The sequence below is a fragment of the Mustela nigripes genome, chromosome 1, assembly GCF_022355385.1.
Source record: "Mustela nigripes isolate SB6536 chromosome 1, MUSNIG.SB6536, whole genome shotgun sequence".
Classification (NCBI taxonomy): Eukaryota; Metazoa; Chordata; class Mammalia; order Carnivora; family Mustelidae; genus Mustela; species Mustela nigripes.
Window position 1 is genome coordinate 203,173,710 of NC_081557.1, and position 15,856 is coordinate 203,189,565.

At 42.6% G+C, this 15,856-nt stretch overlaps 1 protein-coding gene across 4 annotated transcripts in view; it reads left to right on the top strand.

Moving 5' to 3' along the window:
• NSD2 (nuclear receptor binding SET domain protein 2) overlaps nt 1-15,856 on the top strand; it is a 94,588-nt gene that overhangs the window by 11,040 nt on the left and 67,692 nt on the right. For 2 of the 4 annotated variants that reach the window (XM_059379459.1, XM_059379471.1), the window contains one exon: nt 1,535-1,606. The exons of the other annotated variants lie outside the window; for them this stretch is intronic. The gene's annotated coding sequence lies outside the window, so the exon portion shown is untranslated. Of the gene's footprint in view, nt 1-1,534; nt 1,607-15,856 lie in introns of those variants that run through there. 4 annotated transcript variants of the gene reach the window in all.

Consider the following 15,856-nt stretch of genomic DNA (forward strand, 5'->3'; position numbering starts at 1 on the left):
GATTTTATTTATTTATTTGACAGATACCACAAGTAGGCAGAGAGGCAGGCAGAGAGAGAGGAGGAAGCAGGCTCCCTGCTGAGCAGAGAGCCTGATGGGGGGCTCTATTCCAGAATCCTGAGATCATGACCTGAGCTGAAGGCAGAGGCTTTAACCCACTGAGCCCCCAGGTGCCCTGAGAACTTTCTGATTTATATATATTGTGTGTCATGTTCATCATTGGGAGATAAGGATTTAACTTTCTTATTCCCCTGTCCTCCTGCTTTACCCTCCCTGCTTCTTCCCAACATTGTGGTATTTTGGTCCTCTCTATGTAATATATTCTCTGAAAATATAGCATTTACTGGTTTTGCAGTCCGGACATAGTATGCCACAGTTATCTTGTTTCTGCTGTAGGGACTGTTTCATTCATTTGGCTGGCATGCTGGTATTGGCTGTTGGCTGACTGCAGGCCTCAGTTCTCGCCAGAAGCCATGAAGTTGCTTGGGCTTCCTCACAGCATGGTGGAAGGAGGTGAGCCCTGCCAGCCCTTTCAAGGGATCAGCTGGCCCTGGCGTGGCATTGCTTTTGTCATGTTCTCTCAGGAAAAGTAGTCACAGGCCCAGGCCAGATGAAAGAGTGTGGAAACCTAAGACATTTCTTTGTTGGGGTGGAGTGAGAGAGAATTTTTGACTATCTTTAATCCACCACAGTTTTATAATAATTTCTGGTTTAAATTAATATTTACCAGCTATTATATTGTTCAGCTAAATCATACACTGTGAGTGATAATATTTATTTTCTTATATGACTTGTTTTCCTAGTGGAAATAATTATGCTATTTTTTGCTTGTTATTTTATGCTATTGTTTGCTTAGTTTTCTATGCATCTATTGGTAATCCAGTCCCAGGTTTTCTACATGAACCGTTTAAAAAGCCTTTTGTGATGGTCAGTTACACTCTGTCACTTGCATGTTTTTCTCTTGGTGACCTTGGAGCTGTTTGTCTTCCTGCTGCAGACTGGACTCCTCCATAGGCCTGTGGCACAGCTGCACATTCTTTTTTCTTTTTTATTTTTTCCTTTTTTTTTTTTTTAAAGATTGGCTTATTTTAGTGACAGAGAGAGGAGAGAGGGGCAGAGGAAGAAAGAGAAAGAAACTCAAGCAGACTCTGTGTTGAGCACAGAGTTTGATGCGGGCCTGGATCTCCTGACCCTGAGTTGAGACCTGAGCTAGAACCAAGAGTTGGATACTTAAATGACTGCACCATCTGGGCGCCCCACAGCTGGCCATTCTTATCTTCTGAGGTGGACCCCTCCCCATTTCCTGGGTATCATGTCTTTTGTGATTTACTTTCATGTTTTGGTGATATACCTTCTGTTGCTTATCTTAGAATGTGTGGGAGGCAACATTTTTTGAGACAGCATGCCAAAACCATTTCTTATATTAGTTGATAGCTTGGCTAGGTATATAATTTGGATTCGAAATAATTTTCTCAAAAATTTGAATGCATTGCTTCAGTATTTTTGGGTTTTCCATGTGAATTTTCTCTTTTAGGAAAGCTGGTGCTTTCTGGGTCTCTGATTCTTCACATGTGACCTGTTGTATCCCCTCCCCACCCCAAACCAGGTGGGTCTCCTTTGCATTTGTTATTGTTGACACTTGATGGGTCTTTTCGACTTTCTGATTCTGGGACATTTTGAGTTATTTCTTTCATAATTAAAAAAATCTTTGTCTTTAAGATTTTCTTCATTTGAGAGAGAGCACAAAGAGAGAAGCAGACTCCCCGCTGAGCAGGGACATGGGCACCCTTATTATCAAGATTAAAAAAAAAATGGGGGTGGTACCTGGGTGGCTCAAACAGTTAAGTGTCTCACTCTTGATTTTGGCTGAGGTCATGATCTCAGGGTCCTGGGATCGAGCTCCCAATCAGGCTTGGTGCTTGGCGTGGAGTCTGCTTGAGATTCTCTCTCTCCCCCGACCCTCCCACTACTTTCATGTGCTCTCTCTTTCTCTGTCAATAAATAAATAAAATATTTATTTTTATGTTTTTATTTTATTTTATTTTATTTATTTATTTATTTATTTTTAAAAAGATTTTATTTATTTATTTGACAGAGAGAAATCACAAGTAGATGGAGAGGCAGGCAGAGAGAGAGAGAGAGAGGGAAGCAGGCTCCCCGCTGAGCAGAGAGCCTGATGCGGGACTCGATCCCAGGACCCTGAGATCACGACCTGAGCCTAAGGCAGCGGCTTTACCCACTGAGCCACCCAGGCGCCCTATTTTTATGTTTTTAAAATATTTTATTTATTTGACAGAATGAGAGAGAGAGTGAACACAAGCAGTGGGAGAGGGAGAAGCAGTCTCCCTGGGGAGCAGAGAGCCCAACTCAGTCTCGATCCCAGAACCCTGGGATCATGACCTGAGTTGAAGGCAGATGCTTAACCAACTTAGCCACCCAGGTACTCTCCCATAACCTTTTATTCATTCATTCATTCATTCATTCATTTTTATTTATTTATTTTTTAAAGATTTTGTTTATTTATTTGACAGAGATCACAAGTAGGCAGAGAGAGAGGAAGGGAAGCAGGCAGGCTCCCCTCTGAGCAGAGGATTGAATTAAAAAGTAGAGTGTGCAGATCTCTCTACCACTTCATTCCTGAGCTGTCTCACTCACCTCCTTAGAGGCGACAGTGTAGCTGGAGGTAGACAGAGTGAACTTAAGTGGGAAGGAGTGAGTCTGATTTAACTACCAAGGGAATGTACATTGAGGTTTCTCTCCTTCCCAGCATTATGTGTTCCTCTGCATTCCTAGTTTTCTTTTGCTTTTTAAAATTCTTGTTTCTAAAAAAAAAAATTAATTAAAAAAAAAAATTCTTGTTTTTCACGGTGATGTTTCTCCAGTGCCTGATTGCCCTCTTTAGCGAAGGCCCATTGTTAAGATGGAGGTCCAGAAGCTGATGGAAGGTCTGTGGGTGGGGGCCTTTATTGAAGGCTGATCGGTCAGGACCCCACGGTCAGTCTCAGTAGGGGTCTCCCCCTGAGTCCTGGTAGGTCTGGCTGCCTCTTAGAATTCACTGCTGGACTTCCATGGAAACTTGCTGCTTTGAGCACCCCTCCCCCTTGGGTTGTGACCCCCTGATATGTCCTGTCCAGGCGCCCCTGCACTAAGGATTTTTGTAGCAGATGCCACTGCTCTATTCAGTGAATTATCCTTATGCTTTAAGTATATTTTAGAAGGAAAATAGGAAAATATTTTACAGGTAAGTGATCAGTACAACTTAATGTTTAATTAATCTTTCCCATTCAACAAAAATTTGATATTTAGGAAATTGAGATAAAATTCACATACCATAGGCTCAGTGGGTTAAGCCGCTGCCTTCGGCTCAGGTCATGATCCCAGGGTCCTGGGATCGAGCCCCGCATCGGGCTCTCTGCTCGGCCGGGAGCCTGCTTCCTTCTCTCTCTCTCTGCCTGCCTCTTTACCTGCTTCTGATCTCTCTCTGTCAAATAAATAAATAAATTCTTTAAAAAAAAAATTCACATACCATAAAATTCAGCATTTAAGCCATTTTAAGGTTTATATTTCAGTAGGGCTTTTTTGCTTTTTTGTTTGCTCAGTATGTTCTCAGTGTTACACAACCATTACCGCTGTCTAATTCTTTTTTTTTTTTTTTTAAGATTTTATTTATTTATTTGACAGGGAGAGATCACAAGTAGATGGAGAGGCAGGCAGAGAGAGAGAGAGGGAAGCAGGCTCCCGGCCGAGCAGAGAGTCCGATGCGGGACTCCATCCCAGGACCCTGAGATCATGACCTGAGCTGAAGGCAGCGGCTTAACCCCCTGAGCCACCCAGGCGCCCACCACTGTCTAATTCTTGAATATTTTCATCATCCTACTATGAAGGTCCATACTCATTAGCAGTCCCTCCCTGTTCCCTCTCATCCCCCGGCTCCTGTACTTTTATTTCTCTGCAGATGTGCCTGTTCTGGACATTTCATAGAAATAGAATCCTATCATGTGTGGCCTTTTGTGACTGGCTTCTCTCACTCCACATTCAGGAGTTCATTCCTTTTTGTGGCTAAGTATTAACAGTGTATGGGCAGAGCACATTTCTTTTATCAGTTTATCAGTTGTTCGATATTTGGGTTGTTTTTTGCTTTTATGAGTAGTGCTGCTGTGAAGATTTTTCTTTTTTAAGATTTTATTTATTATTTAATAATATTTATTTATTAAGATTTTATTTATTAAGATTAGAGCATGAGTCAGGAGGAAAGGGAGAAGGAGAAGTAGGCTCTCTGCTGAGCAGGGAGCCCAACACGGGGCTCGATCCCAGGACCCCAGGATCATGACCTGAGTTGAAGGCAGATGCTTCACCAACTGAGCCACCAGGTGCACCTGCTATGAAAATTCTTGTACAAGTTTTTGTACAAATATATGTTTTCAATTCTCTCTTGGGTAGATACCTAGGATTGTAATTGCTGGGTCATGAGAACCGTATGTTTAACTTTTTGAAGATCTGCTGGACTGTTTTCTGCAGCAGCTATGCCATTTTTCATCCCCACTAGCAGTGTATGAGGGTCTCAAAGATTTGACCTATTACATTTAGAATATATAGAGTAAAAACCAGTAATGGGACCAAGGAAGATACCATAGGGAGAAAAGCAGCAGCGATGGGTAGGCCCAAGGCTAATACAGAGACCTGCCTCTGGCTATAAGCTTTTTTGCAACCAAAACAAAACAAGAAACAGGTCAGTTTTAAAGTCCTTACTGTCCTACATGCATTTCTGCAGGAGAAACAAAACTTTTCCTGTTTATTCTAGATTCTGAATTCTGTATAATCTCTTTCATAAGGGAATTCTTATGATGGAGTCATGGAGTGGCTGGTGCCCTCAACTGTTGCTTTATGGTAAACTGTTCTGATTTCATTGTTCTTCACATAGAGTTCTTTGATAGGAGGTTGGTTGGAGGTGTTGTCATCCAGTGAAGGCAGGACCAAAATACATTCCAGGTGGGTGAGTACGACATGTTAGAAGACAAGGGAACATTGAGGGAGGTGCATATGTCCATGCAAATTGTTTTTTGGTTTTTTTTTAAGATTTTTATTTATTTATTTATTTGAGAGAGAGACAGTGAGAGAGAACATGAGTGAGGAGAAGGTCAGAGAGAGAAGCAGACTCCCCTGGAGTTGGGAGCCTGATGCAGCCTGAGCCGAAGGCAGTCGTCCAACCAACTGAGCCACCCAGGCGTCCCTGTCCATGCAAATCTTATTTATATACTTGGGTTTTCCATTTAAGTCTCTCTTCTGCCCTTAGATGAGTGACTCAAGAGCTTGATCCCTCTTCTGGCTTGGTTCTGGTGACTGTCCTGAGGCCTCACTGCTGCCCCAGCATTAAGACCTCTCTACTGTGGCTCTCTGCTCAGTTGGATTCACAGAATGAACAGAGCCGGGCATTTGGGAGTGGGCACAGTGAGGGGGGGCGGGGCGGAAATGAGCTTTGGTGATTGCTTAGCCATTCTTCCTGCCATCTTCTGCCCTTCCCCCCATCTTTCTCCTTCCTCTTTTCCCTAACTTGTATATCTGTACTGTGAGATCTCTCTCTGCTCTAGAATATTAGCTCCACAAGAATAAGGAATGTGCTTTATTTGCTGCTGCTGGTCTGGTATTCAGTAAATAGTTTTGAATGGTGATTGTTGTTTTCTGCGTAACCTTCCCCCCTTTTCTGAGAGCGGTGCCCCTTCCTTCACACCGGTGACCCCTCCTCTATTCCATGTGTCCCTGAAGGGGTGCCCAGCCGTCCCAGTTGTCAAGTCTGTCAGGTCATGTTAAATGTATTCTGTGAAATGTAAAGAGTTAATTACATAATTCTTTAGGGTTTATTACAAACAGCAGAGATATGATGCTTAAGCTCTCCACACTTGCTCCCCTTGGAAAGCCCACGGGTAGCTCTCCGCTGCTAATTTTTGTTTTAACCTCCATCTTTTTCATTTTTCACTGTTTTGGTGTTTTCTTTCCTTCTTACAGTGATCTCATGCTACATTCCGTTATTAAAAGACATGGAGAATGTTTTTGACCAAGAGAGCTCCCTCTCAGCACATCACGCCTCTGAGACCGCTTTGGTTCCTCCCATGAGCTCCCCAACTCCATGTGCTCCTCTGTTGCCTTTGTCCCTGTGGATTCACACTGGTTTTGTAATTCCTTTACTGTTATTTTAATTGGGATTTCTAGAAGGAGTACAGATAAATGTGAGAAAGGGAGCCTCACATTCTTTTTAAATATAAAAATTGTTTTTAGAATGACCACTCTCCTTACTTTTTTCATCTTGTACTTCTGGGTTTATGTTCCTGCTCCTGTGCTGCTTTCAGCATTTCTTTTGTGAAAGGGATCTGTATTTTTTCTTTTTTTAAGATTTCATTTATTTATTTGACAGACAGAGATCACAAGCAGGCAGACAGGCAGGCAGAGAGAGGGAGAGGAGGAAGCAGGCTCCCTGCAGAGCAGAGAGCCCGATGCGGGACTCGATTTCAGGACCCTGAGATCATGACCTGAGCCGAAGGCAGCAGCTTAACCCACTGAGCCACCCAGGCGCCCCAAGGGATCTGTATATTAAACCCCCTTTGTCTTGGTGTGTCTGAAAATATATTTGACCTCCCATTTGAATGATAATTTTTTTTTTTTAAGATTTTATTTATTTATTTGACAGAGATCACAAGTAGGCAGAGAGGCAGGCAGGCAGAAAGAGGGAAGCAGGCTCCCCACTGAGCAGAGAGCCCAATGTGGGGCTCGATCCCAGGACCCTGGGATCATGACCTGAGCCGAAAGCAGAGGCTTTAACCCACCGAGCCACCCAGGCGCCCCGATAATTTCTTTTTTTAATTGTAAATTTTTTTTAAGGTTTTATTTATTTAGTTGACAGAAACACAGCTAGAGAGGGAACACAAGCAAGGGCAGAGGGAGAGGGAGAAGCAGGTTTCCCGCTGAACAGGGAGCCTGATGTGGGGCTCGATCCCAGGACCCTGGGATCATGACCCGAGCCAAAGGCAGACGCTTAATGACTGAGCCACCCAGGCGTCCCTATAATTTCCTTTTTTTTTTTTTAAATTAATTAATTAATTAGAGAGAGAGACAGAGAGAGAGAGAGACAGGGATAGAGGGAACATGAGCAGGGGCAGAGGGAGAGGGAGAAGCAGGCTTCTCGCCAAGCAGGGAGCCCGATGTGGGGCTCGATCCTAGGACTCTGGGATTGTGACCTAGCAGAAGGCAGACAACTGGGCCACCCAGGCACCCTTAAACGATAATTTCAATGGGAAATTATTTTCCCTTAACACTTAAAGAGTCCACCATGTTTGCCTCTGTTAAGGCAAACAGGTGTTTGAGCTACTGTTTGTCTGAAGTCTGGCAGTTAACTTACTCTTTATGGATTTTAAGATTTTCTTTTTATCCTTCATGTTCTTTAGTTTCAATATGATGTATCTAAATATTTTTAAATTTATCTTGCTCAGAACCCTGGGTGCTCTTTGAATCTGAATACATGATTTCCTTTCATCTTTGGAAAAATTTCCATCAGTATGCCTTTGAAATTGCCTTTCCCCCATCCTCCTTAGTCTTTCCTAGAACTCCATTGGAATGAAAGCTCCCTGGGGGCAGAGTATCATTTCTTTTATTGATGGCAACATATACATAACATAAAATTTACAGTTTTAGCCATTTTTAGGTGTGCAGTTCAGTGGTATTAAGTACATTTACACTACTGTGTAAGCATTACCACCATCCATCTGCAGAACCTTTTCATCTTCCCAAACTGAAATTCTGCCCTCATTAAACACTAACTTCCCATTCCTCCTCCCGTTTTCTTACAACCAGCATTCTACTTTTTGTCTTTATGAACTTGATTACTCTAGGTACTTCATATAGGTGGAATCATACAGTATTTGTCCTTTTCCAACTGGCTTCTTTCACCTAGCATAATGTTTTCAAGGTCCATCCATGTTGTAGCATGTAGGAATTTATTACTCTCTAAGGCTGTAATTTCTTTTGTATGTATATACTATATTTTGTTGGTCCATTCCTCTGTTGATGGACACTTGGATTACTTCCATCTTTTAGGTATTATGAATAATACTGCTGTCTTTGTTGTAGTACAAATATCTGTTTGAGTCTCTGTTTTAAATTCTTTTGGATGGGCAAGATTAACTTTTTGGAGCAGTTAGATTCACAGCAAGATTGAGGGGAAGGTTCAGAGATTTCCTGTATATCCTCTGCCCCCACATAAGCTTAGTGTTTCTGTGTTCAACATTCTCCCCCAGAGTGGTACCTTTGTACAACTTATGAGATATGGCATAATCCCCAAAGTTCATAGTTTATATCAGGGTTCACTTGTTGTTGTATATTCTATGGTTTTGGACAAATGTGTAATGACAGGTATCCACCATTGTATTATCATACAGAGTAGTTCCTCTGCTGTAAAAATCCTCTGTGTTCTGCATTTTCATCCCTCTCTCCTAGCAACTACTGATCTTTTTACTGTTTCTGTTGTTTTTTTGCCTTTTCTAGAAGGTCCTAGAGTTGGAATCATGCAATGTGTAGTCTTTTATTAAATAATATGCTTTTAAAGTTCTTCCATGTCTTTTCGTGGCTTGATAGCTCCTTTCTTCCTTCCTTTCTTTCTTTGTTTTTCTTTCTTTCTTTCTTTCTTTCTTTCTTTCTTTCTTTCTTTCTTTTTCTAAAGATTTTATTTATTTATTTGAGAGAGAGAGAGAACATGCATGGGGAAAGGGTAGAGGGAGAAGCAGAGTCTCCACTGAGCAAGGAGCCCATTACGGGACTCAGTCCCACGACCATGGGATCATGACCCGAGCCGAAAGAGGCTTTAACCCACTGAGCGCCCCCCAGAAGATACTTTTTTAAATGAAGCACAGCATATCAATTATTTCTTTCATGGATTGTGCCTTTAGTGTCATATATGAAAGGTCACTGCCAAACTCATGGTCATCTAAGTTTTCTCTTGTGTTATCTTCTAGGAATTTTGTAGTTTTTAATTTCACATTTAGGTCTATGATCCATTTTGGGTTAATTTCTATGAAGGTTATAAGGTCTATGTCTAGGTTCATTTTTTAAAAAGGTTTTATTTATTTGTCAGAAGGAGAGAGAGAGAGAGAGAGAGAGAAAGCACAAGCCGGGAGAGCAGCAGGCAGAGGGCGAAGCTGGCTCCCCGCTGAGCAAGGAGCCTGATGCAGGACTCAGTCCTGGGACCCTGGGGTCCTGACCTGAGCGTTAGGCAGGAGCTTAATCAACTGAGCCACCCAGGTGTCCCTAGATTCATTTTTTAAAACGATTTATTTGAGAGAGTGAGAGAGAGAGAGAGAGGGCATTGGGGGAGGGCAGAGGGAGAGGGAGACAAGCAGATTCCTCCCAGAGCATGGAGCCTGACACAGGACTTGATCCCAGGACCCTGAGATCATGACCTAAGCAGATATCAAGAGTCGGATGCCCAATAAACTGAGCCACCCGGACGCCCCTAGATTCACTTTTTTTTTGGCATGTGGATGTCCTGTTGTTCCAGCCCCATTTGTAGAAAGGCTATGTTTGCTTCTTGTATTGCCTTTCCTCTTTCGTCAAAGATTGATTGACTGTATTTATAAGGGTTTATTTCTGGTCTATCTATTCTGTTGAACATTTATCTTTTATTTTGCCAATGTGACACTACCTTTGTTAGCGTACCTTCTTCATAGTAAACCTAGAAGTCAGGTAGTGTCAGTTCTTAAACTTCGTTACTCTCTTTCAATACTCTGTTGGCTATTCTGAGTTGTTTGTTTCCCCATATAAACTTAGAATCAGTTTGTCGATATCCACAAAAGAACTTACTGGGGGGCGCCTGGGTGGCTCAGTGGGTTAAGCCGCTGCCTTAGCTCAGGTCGTGATCTCAGGGTCCTGGGATCGAGTCCCGCATCAGGCTCCCTGCTGGGAGCCTGCTTCCTCCTCTCTCTCTCTCTGCTTGCCTCTCTGCCTACTTGTGATCTCTGTCAAATAAATAAATAAAATCTTTAAAAAAAAAAAAAAAAAAAAGAACTTACTGGGAATTTTTTTTTTTTTAAAGATTTTATTTATTTATTTGACAGAGAGAAATCACAAGTAGGCAGAGAGGCAGGCAGAGAGAGATAGAGAGGAGGAAGCAGGCTCCCTGCTGAGCAGAGAGCCCGATGCGGGACTCGATCCCAGGACCCTGAGATCATGACCTGAGCCGAAGGCAGCGGCTTAACCACTGAGCCACCCAGGCGCCCGAACTTACTGGGATTTTGAGTGGGATTGCATTTAACCTATAGATCAAGTTGGGAAGACTGATATCTTGCTAATACTGAGTCTTCCTATCCATGAGGGTAGATTTATTTGGTTCTTTGATTTTTTTTTTTTTTTTAAAGATTTTATTTATTTATTTGACAGAGAGAGATTACAAGTAGGCAGACAGGCAGGCAGAGAGAGAGAGGAGGAAGCAGGCTCCCTGCTGAGCAGAGAGCCCGATGCGGGACTCGATCCCAGGACCCTGAGATCATGACCTGAGCCGAAGGCAGTGACTTAACCCACTGAGCCACCCAGGCGCCCCTGGTTCTTTGATTTTATTTATCAGAGTTTTGTAGTTTTTCTTCTATAGGTCTTGTACATATTTTGTTAGATCTGTTTCTGAGTATGTAATTTTTTGGAGTGCTAATGTGAGTGGTGGTTTTAATTTCAAATTCTACTTGTTTATTGCTGGTGTGTAGGGAAGTGATTAGCTTTTATATATTAGCATGGTATCCAATAACCTCACTATGAATACTTACTAGTTTCAGGAACTTTTCTGATTCTTTCAGATTTTCTGCAGAGATAAACATGTTATCTGTGAACAAAAGTTTTATATCTTTCTTCCCAATCTGTATCCTTGTATTTCCTATTCTTATCTTTTTGCACTAACTACGATTGCAGAACGTTTTTAATCCTTTTTTGTTCAGTGCTATAATCCCAGCACATAAGATTTCAGTGTTTGGCACATCATAGGCACTCTATAAATTTTTGAAAGAATGAAACATGCATGTTGTATCTCTTAATCCCTCTTAAATATTTTTCATCTCTTTATCAGCTGTATGCCTTGGTGATTTGTTCACATTTATCTTCTAATTTATTAACTTATGTGTAGCTGTGGTTATTCTGCTATATTCAACTCAGCTATTTTAATTTCATTGCCCATTTTTCTTTTCCAAACCTGCAAATTATGAGAGAAATAATTTCATTTTCTTATTCTGTGGAAGGACACCCTTCCATATTACGCTATGCCTAGCTCCTCGTGTGTTCCTCCCTATTGGCAACAGGTTTGCGTGTTGTATAATCTCTGTCGTATAGTTCACTTCAGGGAGGTCTTCCACACGTGCTCTGGGCTGTAGAAGCTCCCCCGGAGTAGTTTCCAGTTTGTCTTTGTAGGGCCCTATCAGCATCACTCATTCTGGACCCATTTTTACATCAATTTCTTGGCTCAGGATTTGAGGCATCACAGCCTTCGAGGCAGATTTCTCAAGAGTGATTCTGTCTTGCCGGTCTTCTCTGGTGGGTATTTGCTGAGGGCTCTGCCCTGCGATTGCCACTGGCTTAGATGGTGAAGGCACTGTGACAGCAGACATTCTGGTCTGCTCTGGGTGATGCCTGCTCTTCTTCCTCCACGTTTAGAACTACCCTATGAAGTCAGTTGGTCCTCTGTCCACAGCATGTGGAGTGTAGATGAGAGGGTGTTGTCATCTGCACAGTTGGTAAGCATTGGAGCCCAGATTATGGCAGAGGCAGTGGTGTCTATGCTGTGCCCCAAGCCACTCTAGCTGGCCACTCTCCATGCCCTTCTTACCCGCTATAGGCGCTGTGTGGGGAGCCAGGAGGCCCAAGTCCTTGCTTCGCACCTTGGCTCTATATTCCACCTGCCCAGCCCAGCTCTGGAAGTGTGGAGTTCTGCCACTGGCAGTCTCCGCCCTATGAGGCCAATTGCTGTTTCCTTTTCATTTCTGGGCCTGGAGAACTGCTTTGAATTAGGTGACATAGCTAACTTTTTTCTTTTAAAAGAATTTGACCACCTTCATCAGAAATCTCCTGTAATGTGTTAACATGGTGATGTAACATTAATAGAGGTCCTGATATTGAATCATAATTTTGGGGTAGATCCTCTTTGGTATCTTATTTTAGTGTAGTAATATCTGGGTATGACTTACTTCTGTTTTGTAATATTATTTATAGTATATTTTTAGTGGTCATGATCCATGATCTTTTTTGGACTCATTTTTTCTGTTTTTGGTATAAGAGTTATGCTAGCCTTCTAAGTTTTCAGAAACTTTGCATTATTTTCTGTCTTAGAGTAATTTAAAGTTTTTTTTTCCATTGGTTTATTTTATTTTATTTTTTTAAAAGGGTTTCTTTATTTGACAGACAGATCACAAGTAGGCAGAGAGGCAGGCAGAGAGAGAGGGGGAAGCAGGCTCTCTGCTGAGCAGAGAGCCTGATATGGGACTCGATCACAGGACCCAGAGATCATGACCCAAGCCAAAGACAGCGGCTTAACCCACTGAGCCACCCAGGCGCCCCCATTTGTTTATTTTTTAATTTAAGTTATCTATACCTAGTGTGGGAATTGAATGCAGGACCCCAAGGTCAAGAGTCACATGCTTCTCCAGCTGAGCCAGCCAGGTGCCCCAGTGTTCTTGGAGTAACAGGAATGATATATTTGTGTGATGCATAATACATGACAATTGAAAGGACAGCTCCACTCATATATATCAATGTGGGGAAGTAAAGATACATTGATTGATTAAGTTGCAGAGTGAAGGTGTAGTATGATAGCATTTATAGAAACACAAACTCTGTGAAACAATTCTGTTAGTGGATATATACCATAGACTGGAGGGCTGCGTGGTGAATTTGAGATGGGAATTGTCTCTGAGGGAGCCTGAATGGAACTTATGCTTCAAGAGCAGGCTGACATCATCCTTGTTTTATTTGTTCACTCCTCAAACCCAGACCTCTGGGAGGCAGTACCTGGGGCTAGACTGCTGCTGCCCCCCTGCCTTCCAGCTTTATGGCTTGGGTGTCATAGTCCCTGCACCTGTGAAATGGAATCTCAGTGCCTGCCTCACAGTGTTGTGAGAACACAAAACCCCAGCAAGCTGCAAAAGGCATTTTGTGGTGGTAGGCAGTCTGAGGACCACACAGTAAGCATTAAATACTTAATTCGTAGTTGCTGCTTTCTGGAGTTCTCAACCCCCCCAAGCTCCCCCCATATAAAACAGACTTGAAGCAAATGTGGCAAAATGCTAACATACTGTCATTTTATTTATTTATTTATTTGACAGACAGAGATCACAAGTAGGCAGAGAGGCAGACAGAGAGGAAGGGAAGCAGGCTCCCCACTGAGCAGAGAGCCCAATGCGGGGCTTGATCCTAGGACCCTGGGATCATGACCCGAGCCGAAGGCAGAGGCTTTAACCCACTGAGCCACCCAGGCGCCCCCATACTGTCATTTTGGAGTGATAGATTTTATCCTGTTGTGCTTTGTACTTTTCTACACTGAAAAACTTAACTCCCTTCTCCAGCATAAGAATTGCTAAGAGTAGCCAGTGAAATTCTCTGGGCTTTTCTTCTGTGGTTATTGGTCTTTTCAGGTTTTCTACCCCTTGGTTAGGTTTTGTGTTTTTCTTGAAATGCTAGACAAAGTGACAGTTTTTCTAATTTATTGGTGTAACTTTGTTAACAGAATCTTAGAAAGATAAAACTAAGTGGTCAGTGACTTTCACTGCTATGGAGGCCAATCATCTCTGGAGCACCCCATGCCTTAAAGAGTTCTCACAGGTAGAATCCGGGGAAATAAGCAGCCCACAGTCAGATTAGTAGGGAAAAGAGACAAAACACACAAAGAAAAAGCACCACAAATGAAAAAAACAAATAAAACCCAGTAGTAAAAACAGACTTGCAAAGTCTACATATTTAAGGCAATTATATTTAATATATTTAAGGATTTAAAATAAACTTGAAAATACCAACAGGAACAACCCATCTTTTTTTGTTGGTGTTAAGATTTGATTTATTTGACAGAGAGAGAGATTACAAGTATAGAAGCAGGCAGAGAGAGAAGGAGAAGCGGTCTCCCCGCTGAGTAGAGAGCCCAATGTGGGGCTCGAACCCAGGAACCTGAAATCATGACCTGAACTGAAGGCAGAGGCTTAACCCACTGAGCCACCCAGGCGCCCCAGGAACAACCAATCTTGAAAAGTGTGGTTCACACACAGGTTGTGATTCACATGAACCTGGGCTTGGGATCAAATCCTGGCCCCATGACTTATAGCCTTGTGATCCTGGGTACATTCTAAGAGAAGCTAGAAACCGGAATTTTTGTGTGAAACGTTCCAAGCTTTAACTCTTGCGGCTAAACTCTTATCTAGTAGCTCTATTTCTTAGCATTATTATTATTTTTTAAGGTTTTATTTATGTATTTGGCAGAGAGGCAGGCAGAGAGGGGGGGAAGCAGGCTCCCCGCTGAGCAGAAAGCCCGATGTGGGGCTTGATCCCAGGACCCTGCGATCACAGCCCAAGCTGAAGGCAGAGGCCTAACCCGCTGAGCCACCCAGGCGCCCCTTAGCATTATTTTCTTAGCAGCTACCCTAACTAGGTTTGCGGTTTGCACACATAACTCATCATGCTCTACTTAGAGTTATTACACTACTCACTGAAATGTAAGATTCTTGCAACTGTCTAGATTTACTTCCTTTCCCATGCTACAGTTGTCATATATATTGTAACAAGTTATAGTCCCCATAATCTTATAAATTTTGCTTTAGTTACATGAATTTCAAACTTAAGAGCAAGTATTTTTTTTTTAAAATATTTTATTTATTTATTTGACAGATCACAAGTAGACAGAGAGGCAGGTGGAGGGGGAAGCAATCTCCCTGCTGAGCAGAGAACCCAGTGCGGGGCTCGAGCCCAGAACCCTGAGATCATGACCTGAACCGAAGGCAGAGGCTTACCCCACTGGGCCACTATTTGCCCCAACAAATAGTCTTTTATGTTTATCAGTATATTCAACATTTCTGGTGCCTTCCCTTTCTTCTTAAAGATCCAGGTTTCAGTCTGATCTTATTTCTCTTCAACCTGAAGAAATTCCTTTAGTATGTTGTGTATAGATCTGCTGTTAACTTTATAATAGTTTGTATTTCTTTTAAAATAGCATTTTGCTGGGGTGCTTGGGTGGCTCAGTCATTTAAGCATCTGACTTTGGCTCAGGTCATGATCTTGGGGTCCTAGGATAAAACCCCATGTTGGGCTCCCCACTCAGCAGGGAGTCTGCTTCATCCTCTTCCTCGGCCTCTTCCCCTGCTCATGCCCTCTCTGTCTCTCTCAAATAAATAAAATCTTTAAAAAAAATGTATTTTGGGCACCTGGGTGGCTCAGTTGATTAAACGACTGCCTTCAGCTCAGGTCATGATCCTGGGGTCCTGGGATCAAGTCCCACATTGGGCTCCCCCTGCTCTGTGGGAAGCCTGCTTCTCCCTCCTGCCTGTTACTCCCCATCTTGTGCTCTCTCTCTCTCTCTCTGTGTCAAATAAATAAATAAAATCTTTAAAAAATGTATTTTGCCTTCATTCTTTTCCTTTTTTTGAAGGTTTTATTTATATGAGATAGAGTGAGAGAGAGAGCATGGGCAGGGGAGAGAGGCAGAGAGAGGGAGAGGGAGAAGTGGACTTCCTTCTGAGCAGGGAGCCAGATTCAGGACTCAGTCCTAGGACCCGGGGATCATGACCTGAGCCAAAGGCAGATGCTTAACTGAGCCACCCAGGTGCCCTTTTGCCTTCATTCTTTTTTTTTTTTTTTTTTT